Source organism: Neophocaena asiaeorientalis, unplaced genomic scaffold, assembly GCF_003031525.2.
Source record: "Neophocaena asiaeorientalis asiaeorientalis breed wild unplaced genomic scaffold, Neophocaena_asiaeorientalis_V1.1 scaffold56, whole genome shotgun sequence".
Lineage (NCBI taxonomy): Eukaryota > Metazoa > Chordata > Mammalia > Artiodactyla > Phocoenidae > Neophocaena > Neophocaena asiaeorientalis.
Window position 1 is genome coordinate 914,565 of NW_020175837.1, and position 20,832 is coordinate 935,396.

Below are 20,832 nucleotides of genomic sequence, written 5' to 3' on the forward strand. Positions count from 1 at the left end.
TTTTTTGGGTGAAGTTTTTTTTTTTTTCTGGAAAAATACATTCCTCATTCTAATTACGTTAATAGCCTAAACGTTTGCCCCTCCAGCCCACGCAGGTCTGAAAAAGAGCAGATCTCTTGACGTTCTTTACTTGCACATAAAGTCCTCATTTAAACCTTTGTTAGGAAGTCAAAGCAATAAGCAGAATGACAGTCTCGGTGATTGATTTTAAACAGAATAACTTAATTTTGAGCTCATGAACCCTTTGTTAATCTGTAATTTAAACCATGGAATTTGTTAATGTCCATTATAAAACTGAGCTCCGTTCTCCCCCATGGGGGTAAATAATGGCTTTATGTTGTATTTCTTTGATTATTTCATGAGACATGGCAGAAAATCAGTCTCCACCAATGAATTTTGGGATGTAGTGGGTGAAGAGTGGTTCTTTAATTGGTACCTTATTTTGAGCCAAGTACAAGTGCAACAGGTTTTTAAATGAATGTCAGATGACTATCTCGGTATTAAATAACGTCTAAATAATGATAAATTGGAGAATGAAAGGAAAATATTTCTTTGTGATCTGAGTATCCACTGTAGAAGAATATATCATGCCTTAATATTAAGTATTTGCATTTAAGTATTTGTCAGTGAATTCGAAATACAGAAACATCTTCTGTCCAGAAGGTGGTAGCTGATTTGCCTATATGTTCCAGGATGAATCGTCACTCAGAGTGCCAATCACCCAAGCCCAGGTACAGACCAAGGAATCAGATGACCCCATGACGAGTATCCTCATGTGAACACAATTCACGCTGTTAGGCACATATATCTTAAAGCCATGTCATTACATGCCAAGTGGTCACTGAAAGTTAAATTACAGATGTTCATTTTTCAAACAGTGATTTAGAGCTACTTTTCTTTTTTTTTTTGGGGGGGTACGCAGGCCTCTCACTGCTGTGGCCTCTCCCATTGCGGAGCACAGGCTCCGGACGCACAGGCTCAGCGGCTGTGGCTCACAGGCCCAGCCGCTCTGCGGCATGTGGGATCTTCCCAGACCGGGGCACAAACCCGTGTCCCCTGCATCAGCAGGCAGACTCTCAACCACTGCTCCACCAGGGAAGCCCCTAGAGCTAGTTTTCTTATGGTGTTCTTTTTTATTGGGAAGATTCAAGCCATTTATGCATGCTGTAAGCCCCAATATGTTTGTAGAATGAAGGACTCCAAATAAATAGGAAGTTTGTCTTCTCATGAGGCCTCCTGGGACTTTTTAGAAGAATGCCTACTAATTCTTGAAACACTTATTGTCCTCTCTGCTTTCCTCTTTGTGGACAACTTATTCTGAAGAACTCCCGCTGTTATCCCACTAGTTAGAATTTCATCATGCAAGGGTAATTTGATACCTTCTTCAGTACTTTTCCCCCAGTGGCTAATTCGTAGATATATATTTGGAGACATTCACTTCAGGCCAGACATCTAAATGAAATTCTTCCATGTATATACAATTAGTAATGAAAATGGTAAAAGGCTGGATGACAGAGAATTGGCAAAACACATACCTTGAAAGACACTTCTCCACCATTTCTCCGAGTGAGCCAAGTAGATGTCTTGAAATGCAAATTACTTGATTACTGAGCAATAACCCTTAAATATCCGGGTCTCCGTATGTAGCAGGATGTTGATCATTTAGAGAGGGTCACAAAATGCCTCTAAAACCTTGAAATCGATCACGGTTGGTTGATTGCGCAGTCTTGGTCCCTAGCAGAGTGGCCATTGGAGACCGTCTCCAGTGTAATCGTATATGTAGCTGTCCAGATTTCCACCTACACACCTCAAAACGATCCAGGAGAACTTTGAACCTGTTCATTACCCAACAGATAGCACTTACCCAACTGATTAGGTGAGAGAAGTAATTTAGAATATGTTTCAAGTTCAGATAGATAATTAGTCCTGCAAGAAACACTGTGCTTGCTACAATTTCTAGCAACGTGTCCCAGATCAAGTTATACCTATAAACAATGTGCTGTTTTAATTATCAGGACCTATTATCTTACGCATTTCCAAAGCCAAACATACTATTAAGATATCATATGCTCCAGTTCACTTTGTGTCAAGACCTACCTTCTGGCAGATTTGTGTCTGAGGTTGGCCTAGAAAGTTCTTTGAAACTTCGCGGGTTAATCATTATGTGTGTCCACGAGCAACTGGTTTCCTTCCCTTGATTTTTTTCTTAAATTTTCCGCTGCCATGATTTTCTGGTTAATCAAGCATATTTTCCATCATGCATTCTGATATGCTGAATGTTTCCCCAGAAGAAGAGAAATGAACATTGACCAGTTTTGTGTGACTCCCCCGGGTTACTTGGTGTTCTTTCGTGTTCAGTCCATCTACTAGGAGTTAGAAGCCCAATCATGATTTTCAAAAAAAAAAAAAAAAAAAAAAAAAAAAAAAAAAACAGAAAAACAAGGGAGGTCTCACATAGGTTATTTCATACTAGCTCATTAGACTATTAGACTATGTGGGGTTAACCTCTTAGATAACCCCACAGTGGGGGGCTTTTGCAGAAGACTTCAAGACCCCTGCTTTCAGCCTTTTGCACGGAAATTCACACCCGCTTGTATCTCACCTGAATTTGATAGCTCACCACTGACTCTTTGGTCCCATGACGTCGGCATGTGGTCTGCTTTTATGGATGTGAGTCTTGCTTGTCACTGTCCCATGTGGCTCAATGCTGCCTTTATCCACAGGACCCGTTCTCCAGATCCTGGGCTAGCAGGTGCTGAGAAAGAACGTTAGGTCCAGATCGTCTGCCTCTGCTCTGACAGCTCATGTGGCAAAGGAGACGAGAGGGAAAGAAAGGCAGAGTCCTCACCCTCCATTCCCTGGCCCTGGGCTATTCATTTTCAAACTCATCCCCCAAGATTAATAGATTTTTCTTGCATTTGCTTCTGTTCGTGGGAGAATATCCGCTATAGTGAGTCCTTAAATTCATGAGATTCTTCAGACACGGGATGCCAGCAGAAAATGGTTGTTCACCTTGATTGTAGTATCAATGACACTTAGGAGGCCAGAATGTCAAGCTCACTTCTTTTCCCTCTCTATTTTGTGGTGCAATCATTATTTGATAAGGAGGATGAAAAGGTTCTGGAAAAAAGGTACATAATTCCATTTCAAACAGCTGTTGGGAAAATAAAAAACACATCACAGGGGAAATGTAGAACTTTTCTCAGACATCAGGATAAAATTGTGTTACTTCTTACAGTCCTAGTAGAGAAATACCAGGGTTCAGTGTTTTATAAATTCCTACTCTCATATGATGCTTAAATGGTTTCTCTGTGTAGACATACCAGGCTATCTTCTGGGCACAAATGGACCTGAACTTTTAAACCAGGCTGGCTCTATGCAGGACAGGTTTATGTGGTGGGATTCGTGGAGTATAAGCACCTCCAACAGACACATTTCCCCCAAAGCTGATTCAAAACCGTGTCTTCTAGTATCACTCGAGGAAGTTAACGTATTATTGACAAATGAATGCAAATACTTTGAAGCCGTATATTTATTCTACACACTAGGGGGAGAGAATGTGAGTTTTGAAGGGAGGAGAGTTGGAATAAGTGAATTTGTTGTGGTGGAAGGGAAGAGAGAGCACGCCCAGGTCAGGGAGACCCAAGGGTGTGTTGGCCCTGGGGACCCTGGTGAGCCCATCGCAGTGTGAGCCTAGCCTGACCTGACGTGTGAATGCCGGGAGGGAGGACAGGCACTGGGGGGAACTCAAATGCTACCCAGGAGACGGAACTCACCCACCTCAAATTTTTTTTCTGGAGAAATAGTTCTTTTTTCCCATTCTTTAAGATCTTAACATTAAAGGGACGACACAGCCTCCTGACCCTTTGCAACATTTAAAAAAATTTTTTTATTTTATATTGGAGCATAGCTGATTAACCGTGTTGTGTCAGTTTCAGGTGTACAGCCAAGTGATTCAGTTATACGTGTATCCATTCTTTTTCAGATTCTTTTCTCATATAGGTTATTGCAGAATGTTGCGCAGAGTTCCCTGTGCTCTACAGTAGGTCCTTGTTGGTTATCTGTTTTATATAGAGCAGTGTGTACGTGTCAGTCCCAATCTATCCCTCCCCGCCTACCTTTCCCTCCTGGCCTCCTGGTAACCATAAGTTCATTCTTTAAGTCTGTGAGTCTGTTTCTGTTTTGTAAATAAGGTCATTTGTATCCTTTTTTTTTTTTAATAAGAGGCTGTGATAGATGCACCAAAGAGGCCCATGTCCTAATTCCCAGAACCTGTGGATAGCGTCACCTTCCATGGCAAGAGGGAATTAAGGTTGCTAATCAGGGCACCTTAAAACAAGGAGATTATCCTGGATTTTCCTGGTGGGCCTGATACAATCACAGGGGCCTTTAAGTGTGGAAGAGTCAGTGTCAGAGTGACATGATGGGAGAAGGACTTTTCCGATTGCTATGGGATTTGAAAATGGAAACGAATGAAGGAACGTAGGCATCTTCTAGGAGATGAAAAATGCAAAAAAAAAAGGACTCTCCCTTAGAGCCTCTAGAAGGAAAGCAGTCCTGCTTGATTTTAGCCCAGTGAGACCTAGTTTGGACTCATTTGGGACTTCTGATCTCCAGAACTGTAAGATAATAAATTTGTGCTGTTTTAAGCCACAGCGTTTGTGATATTTTGTCACAGCACCAATAGGAAACTAATATGGAGGCTGCTCTTCCTTGGATTGAAAGTCTAAAGTGACAGGAGAATCATTGCCATGCAAAGTGACTAATTGACACCTCCCTGTAAGTCCATTTTTTTCTACTTTCTCTTTTTTTATTTCCACTTCCTTTTTGACTTTTCACTTTTTCCCCATCCTTTCTCTACAATAATGTTTTCTTTCTCCTTCTCCTTTATCTTCCTCTCCCTCCTCCTCCGCTTCTTTCTCTCTTTCTCTCTTTTTGTCCATGTTACATAAGCATGGACACCAAAAGCCACCACCGACCTCGAGAAAAATAGGACTTGCTCAGTGATCTGGAGGATAACTAGTGGTAATTCTGGCCATGACTTCAGCTCCACAAGCGATTTTGGCTTAATCCATGGGCGGGGTGAGCCCTGAATAACTGGCTCCCTCTCCTTCTCCCTCAAAACTCAGGGAACGAAGTGAAGGAGTGTTCCAGATGTCACCCCAGTCTGGGGCAGAGCCCTCGGGCTTGCTACCTGTCACATGCCCCCAGTGCTAAGAAAAATAATAAATAAATAAAATGTAATGCAGAGCAGAGACTAGACTCTGTGACAGCTGGGGTCTTGCTGTTGTGACCGAGTTCTCATCGGAGAAGGGGGAAGGAGGACATGAAGCTTGATGGTTCTGCTCCAGCACTCAGCCTTGGCCTTTGTTTCTTGCTTTTTCTTTTCTTTTGTTTTTTTGGCCTTGCCACTCGTGGGATCTTAGTTCCCCGACCAGGGATTGAACCTGTGCCCCCTACAGTGGAAATGCGTGGAGTCTTAAGCACTGGACCACCAGGGAAGTCCCTTTGTGTCTTGCTTTTTCTTGGAGAAGGCAGCTACTCCGCCTTCAAGGGGATTAGTAGTTTGCCCCTAATCACTGCTGTCAAACGGCCTCCAGAAAGGCGGTACCTTGGTTTTGCCATCTGTGAAACAGGCAGCCTGGGTCCTCACAGTTCCCTTTGCTTTCTTCTTTCAACAGGACGAAAAACACTCAGACGCACCCCTCCTGTCTCCCCCCACCCCTTTCTTTTTCTTTGCAAATGACCCACATGACAGTCTGTTCAACTCATACTGGTTTCTTTGGCTCCTGACCACAGAGATTGGAGGAGCAAAGCTTTCTTGCTGCTCGTCTGCAGAATGAGTGTGCCGTCACCCAGAACTTGTGCACAAACGCTGCCCATGAAGCAAGACATAGCTTCAGAACACACAGCTGAGAGGAAAGAAATTAATGTAAAACGGCCACAGGAAAATATCTTTCTGTCCTCCCCTTTACCTCTTTCTGAACCCTAGAGAAAAATTCGGATTGCCGTAGCGTCTCTTGGTATGGGACATGGCAACATGTGTAACACACATTCACCCCAGTAGACTTGGATTTATGTTTGTAGGTTTTACAAAGGACTTCCTGGCTGTTCTTGATCAAAGCTTTGAAATATACTACTAATGGACATTATTGTGTTCTTTCTTCTCAGAGGGTCAAGAAAATTGTAGCGTCTATTTTGGGGGGACTGCTAAAGAGTCACTATTTAGCGGGGGTAGAAAATGAACTGTATTTCCAGGATTGTCATTATAGATAGCCAAATGCTTGCAATGGCATTGACACAGGTGAGGGGGCAAAACAGAAATGCAGTGACCCACAGGTCACCTCTGGAAACAGTGCCCAGTGACCCAGGACCCTGAATCTTCTCAGCTTGATTTGCTGAACTGTGCAAATGGGAGAGTGTTCCATTCTTAAAAAATATGACAGAGTTGGAAATATCCAGTCACTAGGGTTTCCGTCTCTGGGCACCTGTTTCCCATCTTCTGCATCCCAAACATTTGTCTGGTTCTCCAAATTTACTTTCTGGGAAAACCTAAGTGAAAGGATGCGGGCCCAGCACGCGAGCAGAGGTGGTGTTCAGGCCTCGCTAAGTGACTCAGTTAGCTGAAGTCACCGACAAAACCCTGCAGAGATGACAGTGATCAAAACTCATCAGTTTGTGCAGCTACACTCATACGACCCAGCTGACATGTGGTGAAATGAGTAGCTTGGTGGGCCTCTGTGTGGGTACATTTCTGGGGGAAGGTTTTTTAACTTGGGAGAATGAACAGTCAGAGCTAGAATAGGCCCAGCTGGGGGAGGAAGAGGATTCTGCTGGTAGAGTTAGTACCTTTCATTTCCTGTGCAAAGTTGAAGTAGACTTACTCTGCATCCTCGTGAAGTAAGAGCTCTTATTATATTCTTTTCTTTCCTCTCTCTCTCTCTCTTAGGATACATGATAGATACAGTTCAGCAATGCTGGAAGATCTTCTTATGAGTTCTGTGACTGGGGTTAAATTTGATGTTTAATAATAATAATGACACCAACAACAATATCTGTTAAGGTCTTATATGTAAAGCACTGTCCTAATAGATTTATGTGTGCTAATGCACTTATTCAATGTGTCTGGGAAGCCCTGAAGGCTACTGCCTGAAGATGGAGGTCGGGGCTTCCCTGGTGGTCCAGTTAAGACTCCACGCTTCCAGTGCAGGGGGCACGGGTTCGATCCCTGGTCGGGGAACTAGGATCCCACATGCTGCATGGCATAGCCACGAAAAAAAAGGAAAAAGATGGAGGCCATCATGTTAAAGTGGACACACTCACAGGTCCTCTGCTCCATCACCTTCAGTGTGACTAAGTGATACCCTGCCGTCATTACCACGGACACTACCCTCAGATTGTGTCCTTACAGCTCATGCACCCCAGGACTTGGGGATCTTCAAAGGGGTAAAGGGCAAGACATATCAGGAGCAGAAAGACCCTAATCCATTCATCTCAACCTTTGCAAATGCTCTAGAAATAACAGGGTTCCCAAAAGGATCAGCTTAACTCAAACACTGTCAGCAAAACCCTCAGGAAAGTCTCCTCAGGCTGCCGTCTCAGGGAGATATCACAGTTTTTCAACTGTTAAACATCCTAAGAACATATACGTCTACCAAAGAGGACCTGAAAATGTTCCCTCCACTCCAGAAGATTTTTCTGTGTATGAATTTACAGAGATAGCCTGCCATTTGTGAATCTTTTTAAAGGTTCAATGGAGCCATAAGGTTGCTGATGAAGTAGGATCAAAAGCAGCTCTCCCAAAGGCCGTTGCTGGGAAAAATGATAGAGCCTAGAACACTTGGACTTAACCACGTAGGGGGCACCATTTAGTGCCCTAGAGAACAGCCAGCACACTGCTGAAATCTAGACCTGGAGAGAGAGAGAGACGTCAGTGTAAACAAAGGATAGCTTATCAGAGGTACTGACTGAACGTCAGGAAATGAGTGACGCCCATTTCCAATGAAATTTCAGATTCTCCTTGGACAGATGAAAGAAGTACGACAGATATCTAGGATGATATATATGACTCCAGCTTGAATTACAGTTTTTATTAGTAGGAAAATACTCATTTGTGTAAAAATCTACTCTATAAGCAAATTCAGTGAAAAATGTAATTCCCCCCAAATAAAAGATACAGCAGTGAACCATACAGATAACTTCTCTCGATTCGTTTGGAGCAATTTCAGAGGGTTGGAGTGGAGGGGAGAGGGGAGTACATCTTGGTGTTTGTCTTAACCCATGAACGAAGCGTTTTCTGATCTCCACAATTGGAAGTGATTTCTGCATCTTGTTTGCTATCTCAGGCCTCTGTATTTATCTGACCATAACAGTTATCACACACTGAGTTATAATTACTAGTCACCAATTGCTCTTCCCTATTAACTGTAATATTGTGGGTCTCTTAGTCACCACTGCATCTCCAGTGATTACCATGATGCTTACTCTATAGGAGACACACAGTAAATATCTGTCCACTAGACGTTCTCTCACTCACCAGATTACGTGTTCTATGAGATAAGAACTGGTTATGTTCATTCTTTTTTTAACTCATAGCGCCTGTAATAAACACTTTTCAAAGATGGTCACCATCAGTTCCTCCCTCCCAATCAAAAGATGCACTTTCTTTTCCTTCCCCTGGAACCTGGGCTGGTCTGGTGACTTGCTTTTTTTTTTTTTTTTTTTTTTTTTTTGAACTGTTTATTTTAAATAATTTTATATTTACAAAAACTATTAAAATAATACTTAGAATTCCCATATACTGCTCACCTAGTTTCCACTAATATTAACATTTTATGTAACCAACGTACAAAATTAGCTAAGCCAGCAAATTACCGTTGATACAGTACTCTTAATTAATGTACAAACATTATTCAAATTTTACCAGTTGTCTCACTTTGGTAGACAGAATTCTATAGTCCCCAAGATTCCCAGCCCCTGATGTACACATACTTTCTCCTAGTTATTCAGTCAAACACGAATCTAAAGACTGCTGTGGAAGGATTTTGCAGCTATAATTAAGGTCCAAAATCAGTTGACCGTAAGATAGGTAGATTGTCTGGGGGTGGTCTGACCTAATCACATGAGTCCTTTAAGTCTGAGTCTAGAAGTCAAAGACATTAGGCCAGGGATTTTTAAGCATGAAGGGGGTTTGACATGAGAGAACTTTTCAAGAGTGACTCATTTTGACCAACAGAATGGGATAGACATGATACAGTGCCAATTCTAGGCTGAGCCTTGAAGAGGCTTAGCATCATCCTCTTTTTTTTTTTTTTTTTGCATCATCCTCTTTTGCTCTTGGAAATGGACCACCATGAAAGGCCTCTGACCACTATCCTTTGAGGAATCCCGTGATACCCATGCCACTCTCTTCAGAGAGGAGCCACTTCGAGGAGCCCAAAGACACCCGATGTGTGAGTGAATCTTTCCCAGACTTCCAGCCCGCCTCAGCAATCACATGAATACAACTGAGTAATCGAAAGCAGCCACTCCCCCGTGGAGCAGAAGAATGGCCCGGCTGAGCCTTACCCACATTTCTGACCCACATAAACTAAGGTGGTTTGATTCCACTGTTGTGATGTGGTTTGTTATAAGCAAAGTTCTAACTCAGAGAAGGATCTCAATATTAAATGTTGTTTGATGAAGAGATTTTTTTTTAATTTTTTTTTTAGCATCACAATCTTTTTATTATGATTTCCACTGTGCCCAGCCTCTGGGAACATCAGCTCCTTCTGGAGTGGAGGCTGAGCCATGGGGAGGGGCATGCAGCTATAGTGACGGGAAGACGGGGCTAGGGGATGTTCCCCTCAGCTTACTGTCAAGTTACCATCCACAGAGCAGCACATAGGAAGGGCATGAGGGACCAGAGCCCACTGGATCCTCCATTGTTACTTGAGTGCTTTCAGAGTCCTTCTCACAAGTCTGTGTTTGGCCAGGAGACAGATCAGAGACCATCTCTTACAGGAGGCTAAGCTTGATACCCTTTATTTTACCATGGATCTGGAAAGGCCTTGCTACTTATACCTTGATGTTTTTACAGCACCGTGACTGATTGAAATAGCGAATAATATGTGCTATGGTTTTTAAATTATTTTTTCCTATTGAAAGAGGGCAACCCAAAACCTGCTTTGGTTGAAAATTCTTCTAAAATGAATTGACCCACTAATTGTCCTGGAAGGAACGGAATGTGTTTCTTTGGATGATGTTGTGCCCCAGGTCATCGTTCTGACCAGATGCAAATTCCTTCCCACCCTCAGGTGAAACTGAGGACACTTATGATCAGAAATTGTCATGTTCTCAATCTGGGAAGAGCTTAAACTCCAGAAAGATTTAAGTTACTGAGGGGTTTCCACAGTGGGCAGCCCCCAAGCTGGCAGCCCAGTGAGCCTTACCCCTGCTTCACACTTGTGCACTGTGCTTTCCCATGTTGTATCAAGGGTGGTCTGTGGACACAACAGCATAGAGCAGAGGGGATGGTGCGTCGCTTCCCAGATTAGGGTATAAAAAACTGAAGCATCTATTCTGCCTCTCTCTGTTTCTGTCTCCCTGAGTCTGCCTCTCTGTCCCTGTCTCTCTCTGTCGCTCACTTTGGGGAAAAGCCAGTTGCCATGGAGTGAGGCATCCCTATGTAGAGTCCCACATGACAAAGAACTAAAGCTCCTGTCCAACAACCAATGAGGAAGTGAATCCAAGAACCACACAAGTGAGTTTGGAAGCAGATCCTCCAGCCTCAGTACAGCCTGACAATGACTGCAACCCTAGCCAACAGCATACCGACATCTCAGAACCGTGCAGCTAACCCAGATTCCCAACCCTCAGAAACTGTGTGAAATAATACATATTTGTTGTTTCAGCTTTATTTTTAATAGATTAGGTTAGCTTTCGTTTGGGGCAACTTGTGACACAGCGATAGATCACAAATACAGTTCCCCATTAGATTATGGCAAAAAGTCATTTTTTAATGTGTGACTTTCAATTTTGACCTTTTGACGTGATGATTTTCATCAGTTATCTCCACTGTTAAGTGTGATACACCTGTACAGCCCTGTGAGGAGGCATTATAAAGAAAAAGGGACTGAGTTGCCTGCTGTGTGTTGGCCTCTTTGTGGGTGTCCAGGGTGGAAATGATAGCAGTGATGTCAGAGTTGGCAGGTGGGAGCCTGTGGAACACAAATACTGACAAGAAACTTCTGAAAGGACCCCTCAGAGTCACCTCCGCATTCATGGTGTGTTCTAGACCCACTGGTTCTCAAGAAGGATGGGATCAGCTTTTCCGCCATGGGACATTTGGCAATGTCTGGAGACATTTTTGGTTCTCATAACAGGGGCAGCACAAGGATAGTGTGCTCCTGGTGAGGGAGTGAGTAGAGGCTAGGGATGGTGATAAACACAAGCAACGCACAGCCCCCAACAGAGAATTGTTCACCTGAAATACTAATAGGAATGCTGTTGCGAAAGTGTTCTGAAGGAAGCTGGTACTTGAGAGAAGAGCAGGTGTCTGACTCATCACCTCTGTGTCCTTTTTTCTTTTACATTATGTAAGTTTAAGAGAGGAGGGAATTGGGCTCACTGAGCTATAATACGATCTCAAGATAAAGCCTACACGTGTTTTCTTTTGATGGAAATGTGAAATCCTTGTTTTGACTTTTTGCAATAAGTGTGCTTCTATAGTGGAAGGAGCAAGACATTCTCAGTTGTTCTTCACAATGGCAGTTGCATTAAGGACACAGGTCAAATTGTAGGATAAAAGTATTAGTCCTTAATAGGATCAGAGAACTGTAACATGCTCAGGTGAGAGTGGCCAGGCCGTGTTCCCCTCCGGTGCCTTAGGTGACTCTACAGAGGAAGGGGCTTTGATGAGATGGTTTCTGAGATCCTTCTGAGATTTCAAGTTCTTGCATTCCATGGTTCTTTCATTTAGGGTCATACTGTGGATGCTCGGAGAATGCCATACATATAGACAAAACTGATGGACAGGTTTGAATAATACTGTTTAAAGAAGAAAGGCACTTTAAATGAGGAATTAAGAGGACCCCTTTTGGGTATCTGGTGATCCAGAACTGTAGAGAAGTAGAAAGTTTGCAAAGTTAAATAAGTAGGATATAATCCACACATTCCTCAGCACATCTTCCTCTCTTTGCTGTATGGACCCGGTAGATGGCTACTCGAGGAAGAGTTGAGATGAGATTGAGGTTGAAGTGTTCTGCATGGGAAGGATCTCAGGTCAGACCTAGTGGATTGGATCTCAGTTTCAGCCTCAGTGGAACCCAGCTGACCCCCTTGAGCAGCACATGCCCCGTGATATCCCCTGACACCCCTGAAAACCTAGGTATGAATGTCACAGGGTCTTTGCTACAACGCGGAGTTTTCGAGGGGGACCCAAGGACATGAAAAGCAGAATAAGTCTGTGTGTAAAACAGTAATCAGCATTTGCGCTTCTGCCCAATTGTTCTGACGAGGTTAAAAGGAGGAACAAACAGCTCACGAACAAGTCTCCCACTGGAAAAAGTTACCTCACCCAAGGAAATAATATTTCAAAGAATTAAATAGAAGAAGCACATTGAAAGGTCATAAGATAGAATTTAAGCCTAGATGATGACTTTTTCTTGGCCCTAATTGCCAACTCTATGGCCCTAAGCAAGTCACACCTAGAAGATATGCACAGGGAAGGACATGTGGCCACCAGACTTCCGTACCAATCTGTTGATTTTACTCAACTATCAGAACATGGTGAGGCTCTGATCCACCCATTCCTTCCCATGTCCACCATCTCCATTTTAACCCACACTCTTCTTGTTTGCCCTTCTGCCATTCCTGTCCTTTCTTCCAAACGCAGTTTGCAAAGTCACCTGCCTAGTAAGGCTTTTTAAAATTCATTCTAGTCCATTCTGATTGTAACTGATTACTCTGCTCCATAGTCAGCGCCTGACTATGTCGCCGTCAACAGCATTGTTGAAGATCTTGTGTTTGTTAAGCTTTGGGCAGATAGGATTGGGACAAGGCCCTAAACATCCAGGAACTGGAAACCTAGATGGGAAGGCAGGACCCTTATATAAGATTGATGCAGAATGACTCACAGTGCTACCTAAGAAATGCCAGTTCGCTTGGAGTTCAGCGGAGGGAATGGTCTCTGTAATCCAGTGTGTTTAGGAAAGTAATGAGGTAGGAAACAGATTTTCCTCTTCAAAGAAGAGTGAGACTTAAATAAGTAAAGGCAGGATGAGTATTATATGCACAGGTGAGCAAGCTTTGGAAGCAGGGCAGCCATGACATATTTGGAAATAGAGACCTTGAGTAAATGAATTTATTCAAAGAGGGCTGCTCTATTGGCAATAGACTGGAAGACCGGAGAGGAGCAGATACTAGAGGGTAGCTGGAGGACTGGAAAGCCAGGAGGGTAACTTTTTGGTGGGCACTGGGATGCCACGTAGTTGTTCCAACAAGGAAGTGACTTGCCCACCGCTGTACTTTGGGAAGATGGCCCTGTGGATGTGATAGAGCGCACGGATTATAAAAGGACTGGTTCCAAAGGGACTGACTGCCATGATCTGACTGTGAGTCAGTAAGGGTCTGGACCAGAGGTGGTAGTCTTATATGTTGCTTTATACATAGTGTTCCACACATCTATGTCATATCAGCTTAATCAGATTATGAATTCCTTGTAAACCAGAAATACATTTCCCTAGTTTTATAGCATGTCCCTTCTTGTCTATCCAGTGCTCAGAATTAATTGTCTGTTGGTGAGCAAATGTTATTATTACTCGATACATTTTTATCAGACTTAGCTGCTCCGCATAGGTTGTAAACACACAGCGTCGGGATGGGCAATCACGTAAGTATTTGTGATTTCCAATATATTCTCTATGTAATATATTCTCTAGGGCCAAGGGTACAGAGCCATTTAGATCAGATCAATCATATTCAAGCTGTGAATCCGGAGGGTTTGTTGGAAGATAGAGCCTTGAGAAACCGCTGCCACACTTTCAGAGCTCTAGAAACTTACCACCTCATCAGGCTTCAGGATTCATCCTTCTCTGGAAGAAAATGTATTTATATAAAGTCAAGGTTGTGATTACAGTTAGCGCATGGGAGACATTGACGCAAAGTCTGAAAAACTCTGAGGCCATCTGTCTGCCTGCTCCGTGGAAAGTACCAGTCCCTAGTACAGATTGAGGCCGAGCCCATATGCCAATCTGTACAACAGCGCTGCAGTTAATTATGGGATTCTCCCTGGTTAGTTTAGTCATGGCCAGTTAAAATGGCTCTAGCAATTTCCTTGGACCCTGAATTCTAGGTTGCCTTGTTCTACTATTTAACACTTGACTGTCCATATGCTTTCTTTTCCGAGATAGATTGGACATTTCTTAAGGACAGAGTTTGTGTCTTGCACTTCTTTTGGATTCTGCTAAGCACCTAGCACAGAATAGGAAGCTGAGTTAGTGCTCAGTGAATATTGTTGAATTGGTCTGCTGAGAAAGCTCACACTCTCCGAAATGTGGGCGACCAGCTATTCTGTTGAACTCATTCTTCAGCGGTGAAGATGCACTCCTGGTTTTAGTCTGAAAGTCTTGAAGAGGTAGTCCTGTGTGTTCTAAAGGTTAAAAAGTGGCAGAGAAAGAATGCAAGTGGACATGCCCAGCTGTTCAGTTCTACCCTTGGCATTGATGAAGCCATATCTTGCACCCTTGGCCAATTCCTGTAACTGATTGTTTTACCTTCCCGTCCCTGGCGTAGGTGGCATCTCAGAATCTTTCTTAAGCATCACTTTAGACCATTACTAGAAATAAACCTGAAATGACACACACACACACAAATCCATTTTCTATTTCAAGACCTTTGAAGCGATAGCCAGTTGCATCTTTGGAAAAACTGTCTGTAAAACTGTAGGGGCAACATAACATGGACAATAATGCTAATAAGAGGCAACCTTTACAGGTATTTAAATGATCTTTCCCTACATCCTTTTCTTCTCCAAAGATGACTTTATTCTGGTCATGGTGATCCTGTTCTACTTGCACTGATTATTTTAGGATGGGCTTGTGATCCAGTTCTAGCCAATGGGATGAGAGAATCCTACTGGAAGCTTCTGCAAGGTTTACCTTGCCCTTTTTTATTGAATATGAATCAGAAATAATGTAGTCCTAGTTGCCATAGGAAGCCAAAATGTGACCAGGAGAGGAAGCAGCTTTGGGATGAACCCATGCCAAGAATAGCATACGGCAGAGGGAAAGAACCTAGGTTTTTGACAATCCATCAAGTTGTCAATCATTTTGTGCTGGAAGCCTGCTCTTCTGGATTCCAGCCTGTATAAAACACACATTTAGTTATTGTTTTAGCCAGTTTGAGTTACTATTTCCGTTGTTTACAGCCACAATACCTCTGGGCAGGGGAATATTTTAACTTTATGAAGATTATCTCAATTAATCCTCATAGTAACTGTTCAAGGTTGATACGACCTTCATCCACATTTCTCAGGGGAGGAAACTGAGAATTAGATTGCTGAAGCAAATTTCCAAAAGTCATGGAGCACTTATGCATTGGAGCTGTCATTTGTACTCAGGAACCCCACTCTCTTAAACATTATGCTAGAGTCAAGCTGTCTGTCAATTTACTCCACAGGAAAAAAACAAGAAAAATGTACAGGCTGGGCATGTTTGAATTTCTAGGAAGTCTTTTTTAACACATTAAAGGGAAGGGGATTATGTGTCTGTACCAAGCTGAAGACATAACTAAGCGTCCGATGCCACCTGTGACTTAGAAGTCTACATACAGAAAGTGTTTTATTTGGCTTCTTTCCTCCCAGCAGGCTGGAGCTCTATTTGAGAAGGAAAGAAAGCTTCACCACCGTAAATCAGACGGTCCTCTGCAAACTCCATATAGGTTGTCTCAGGCCCGTGGAAGGTGGACTTGGTTTGCTGGGATAGTAAAGCCCTTTGGGTTGGCTGAGTGAATCATTGCGCGGAATGAATTTGTGAGCGTGCGTCCCTCCCAGGGCTGCCACTCTTGACAAATGCTGCTCAGCACCAGGGTCCCCACTGTGAACAGACACTGTCTGTGCTGCTTCTGGAGGGGCCTGTGTTTCCTGGAGCCATTGCGGGGGAGCCGTTCCAGGATTCCACGTTGTCGGCCTTCTAACTTCCCCTGGGTCAGCCATTCCTTTTTTGACAGTACCCTCCCCCAGAATTCATAAAAAACATTCTCTTCTTCAATATATACAGGGATTCCCACCCCCTTTTTAAATTAGAGCCTGGATGAAGTTCAAAAACGTTTAAAGTTGAGGGCTACTTGTGATTTCTTTTTTAAGGGATAACTTCCTTTTGTGTATTGATCATTTTAACCAGCTTGAAGCCTCCTTTGGCCAAAGGATGGTCTCAGTTGAACAGAGTTTCTCTTGAGTTACGGCTTGTCATCAAAACTTGAAATGATCTTCAGATAAAATGTAATAAACAATTTAGCGAGAGCTTCCAGAAAATATCTTCCGTGTCATATCCACATGTGTGTCTGGGTCTGTGTGCGTCGACTGGAAATCACATGCGATTTCAGGGTTCATCACTGGATGTTTTCTCCCCAGACATTACCAAGTGGCTTCTAATACTTTGATAAGCATTTTTAGACAAAGCCTGTGTGAAAGTAATTTTGACATGTTTTGTGGATTTTCAGTAATGTACGGCAGGCATGAATGTGTACTCCGTGAGTCCGGGGGGTGGTGGTGGAGGGTGTGAGTAGAGTTTTTCTCAATATGTAACTTTTTTCATTTTACAAAAATTTCAAACATAACTCTCCTCCAAAAACGGCCAACTTTCAAAACTAAGGTCACAGAAATTTCTCTAGGGAATTGACTTCAGTGTGAGAGAATTTTAGATTTTTTTTGGAACCTTAACCTTTCTATACCAAGTGCTCACAATTAATACAGAGGCTAGACTTTGAGATTTTCGGATCTAGAAATAAAAGCCTGGCTGAGTTCTTAGATACTCGAGGATTTACTTCTTATGATACTGACTCTTGTTTGGCTTAACGTTTCTACAATATGCTCATCACGCTAAATTGTTTCTGTACACGTGTGTGCCATATATTCAGAAAATGCATGGTGACAGACCAGACATGATGAAAACACCAAATATCTAAACAAAGCTCTGGTGTCCATTGTTCTCACAGATACATGGCTATTCCACCCTCCTCTTATTCACTTAGTTTTATCCCTCTTCTGTGTGTCCCAATACTTCCTTCACCTTCCCAGTGATGGAGAGTATTCTATTTCTCTTGCTTTTCTGGTAGGGCCTACATTATCTTCTTTTATCTTTTCTTCTTTGTTTGGATGGGACAGAGTGAGGGTTAAAGTTGCATTTTAATTTCTAACAGTACTTTCTTTGTCTCTGACATTTCCTTTTTCATTGAAACCTATTCTTGTTTTCTGGATGCCATCTTGTTTCATATCTCTGAAGACTGTTCACCAGAAGTTTTTCCTTTTTTAGAAACAAATTGTCCTCTGTTTCCTAATTACTTCTGTTTTCTCTTGCGTCATTTTTCCTCCGTGTTTATCTCCGTCACGCTGCACGTTTTCTCTAGTTGGACAGTGAGATCCTTAGTAGTCTGCTCACATTTATTAATGAAGCAATGGTGACCTGGTTGGTCCTCCTCTGGGCAGGGATGACTGTCTAACTGTTAGGCTCTACTTTAGGGTGAATATGTGGCGAGCTGACCATGACCTGAAAATGCCAGATTTTGGAGTGCTTTGCTCTTGGGCATCAGTGCCTACATTAGCAGGTTTTGTTTTGGTTTGGAAGCCTGTTTTTCACCTGGAAGACAAACACTTTATTGGGCATTATTCATTCTGTTTGTAGGTGTGTGGATGGGTGGATATTATAAACTGTTGCTTTTGTAGACTCTCTCACACCCATTGTTGTCACACTCTTTTTTTTTTTTTAAAGTCACACTCATTTTAAGGATACTCTTCCCTGTCAACCCCCAACACACACACACACACACACACACACACACACACACACACACGGATGACACTTTCTCAACTTTACTTTCTAAATAACCACTCTTCCAAACACTACATCGTCCAGAAATTTTGGAATTTTTTGTCTACAGGGGACTCCCATCATGTCTTGTCTGTCATTGTTTGTTAATGCCTTTTAACTTATTTGATATGATCTAAAACTTATTTGTAAGGAATATTTTAAAATATACATAAAATTAGAGGTAATGGTATAATTAACCTCTATGTGCTCATTACCCAGCTTCAACAATTATCAGTATTTTGTGAACATTTTATCTCTTCCCTTACTATTGTTTCTTGGAATATTCAAAAGAAAACCCAGACACCATACCATTTGACCCATAAATACCCCAGTATACATCTCTACCTGAGAAATACATGCATATATGAGCATTCTCACACCTAACAAAATTAACAATAACTCTTTAATACTACATAGTACACAAACATTATCCAAATTGCTTCAGTTATCCCCAAATAATTTTATAGATTGAGTTGTTTTAATTGAGGTCCAATCATGGTCCACAACATGTCTTCAATGACTACATTTATTAAGTTTCTTTTATTCTGTAACAGTTCTTCTTTGTGTGTGTGAGTGTGTGTGTGTGTGTGTGTGTTTGGTATTAAATTTATCAGCTTCACATGGTAACAAATGACCCCCAAATCTCAATGTCTATAACAAAAAAAGATTACAGGTTTTTCTTTCTCGCTCACACCGTACATTGTCTTCAGAGTTCGGCAGTGACTCAGCCTCTCTCCATGGGTCTTCTTATTCTGGGACCCAGGCTGTTTGTGTAAGGATGTTCTTGTGGCAGAAGTGAAAGGGCAACATAGCTGATCATGCAGTGACGGGCAAAGCTTTGATTAGACATGACATAGTCTCTTTTCCTCATTTGCCATTGGCCAAGGCAAGTCATGAGGCCCCGTCAAGATCGATGGGGCAGGAAGGTATACAGTTCCACCAGGAGAGTGGCCAGCCAAAAGGCAGTAGGCATGAATGTATGATCCTTTTACAAATGTATAATCCTTCCTCTTACAGGAAGGGGGAATGAATGTTTGGGAGATAATAAAGTCCACTGCACATGCCTTTGATCAAGTAGAGAGACGAAGCCACACTGTCCTACAGTCTGAATTTAGCTGATTGCTTCCTCATGGTATTGCTTGATTTATTTTTTATGTCCTGGAAACTGATATTTAGGATTAATTAGATTAGGGTTCAATATTTTTTAGGCAAGAGAACTTCATAGATACTTTTCATACGTACTTCCTGTCACGCCACCTTCTGAAGTCACAATATAGTTGATTAACCCACTTTTACTAAGGCTAAATTTGACCCATGGGCTCAGTTGAATTAATCCTTCCATTGAAAAGTTCCCCATCAACCTCCCATCTTACGTTTTCAGCATCTATTTATGATTATTGCCTAGATCCATTGTTTCATTGGTGACTGTAAAATGATGATTTTTTTCCCTAATTAAATCTATCCTTATTTATTAGATAAGAATAATAAAAAGTTATGGTCAAACTGCCATATTGAATTATAGCTACTGTATTTATTTTATATTTTTCGGTGTAAGAAAATTTTCATTTGAAAAAATTTTACTAAAATCAGTTTAGAAATCATTGAGCCAGAGAATCTCTTGGGTACCTTCCAGCGCTAACGGTTTATGATTCTGTGACCTGTGCTGAACCAGTGTTTCATGACAGGACAGAGAAGTCCAGCTGATAGAGGTTCTGTTGTGATGGCACAAAGGTGGCCAGTTAGATTCTCCCTCTGTTCTGGAGGAGACTGGATTATGATGAAGCCATGGACGGTCCCCCTGGCCATCAGCCTCTTGTTGACCCAAGGGAGAATGACGTTCAAGCCTTCAGTTCTTAGAAGCCATGTAGAATGATTTTTATGCCAAGTTGTACAAGTATGTAAGATATAAAACTGGGATTAAAAAGCATAACAAACATACCCTCTACCCTTTTTTTCCTCCCATCGTCTACTGTGGGACCTTTAGTTTCCTCTAAAGTACCCTGAAACTATTCCCATGTTTTATGGGATAACATGCTCTCCCATGTTCTCAGAAACATGGAGGTATCCGTCATTCACTCATGACCCATCACCCAAAGCCTTGGCTGCTTTGAAACCATCACCTGCCACTCCTGAAGAACACAACTCTGCTGTATTCTCTGAACTACCTGGTGTGCTGCTCTGGTCTCCTTCTAAGTAGGAAGAATTCCTTTCCTCCATACTTATGTTCCATTTTATTACACAAATAGAAAAGCTACTCTGTTGGGCACTCAATGATTTATAGGGACTTGAGTGAAACAGCCCTCTCCAGTTGCACCCACTGCTTCCTCTCTTGTGACTCAGACACCTGTTTATGGGGTTTAGGAGACTGGATCATCTGAATGACAGTCGACTTTATTGCCTATCAAATGCTCCTTCTCTTGCTTTAGCTTGGACATGCTGGTGGCCCCGTGTCCCGATATGAAAGAGGATATTGTCACGCCCTTTCTTAACATGAGAGTTGCCATGACTCTAGTCATGCCAAGTAAAGCAGCAGGCTGGGAGATAACCTCGGATGTCTTTTCCAGACATCCTTTTCCATGTGGAAGTTGACACTGGCTTCTCCCAAATAGGGTGGTCCTGGAGAGAGTGAAGATGGAACCTTGTTGTTAAAAGGGTTGTGTTTATTCTGAGGTCCTTGCTCCCACTTTAGGGAAAGCCAACTGCAGAAAGAGCAGCAGGAAAAACTGAATTGGGAAGCCTTGGGAAGTGGCATAATCTAAGGCAACAT

General features: G+C 42.4%; 1 protein-coding gene across 2 annotated transcripts in view; it reads left to right on the forward strand.

Moving 5' to 3' along the window:
- The window catches only part of SUGCT (succinyl-CoA:glutarate-CoA transferase), a 735,783-nt gene that overhangs the window by 662,017 nt on the left and 52,934 nt on the right, over positions 1–20,832 (forward strand). The window contains exon 15 of one of the 2 annotated variants that reach the window (XR_003001521.1): positions 693–917. The exons of the other annotated variant lie outside the window; for it this stretch is intronic. The gene's annotated coding sequence lies outside the window, so the exon portion shown is untranslated. Of the gene's footprint in view, positions 1–692; positions 918–20,832 lie in introns of those variants that run through there. 2 annotated transcript variants of the gene reach the window in all.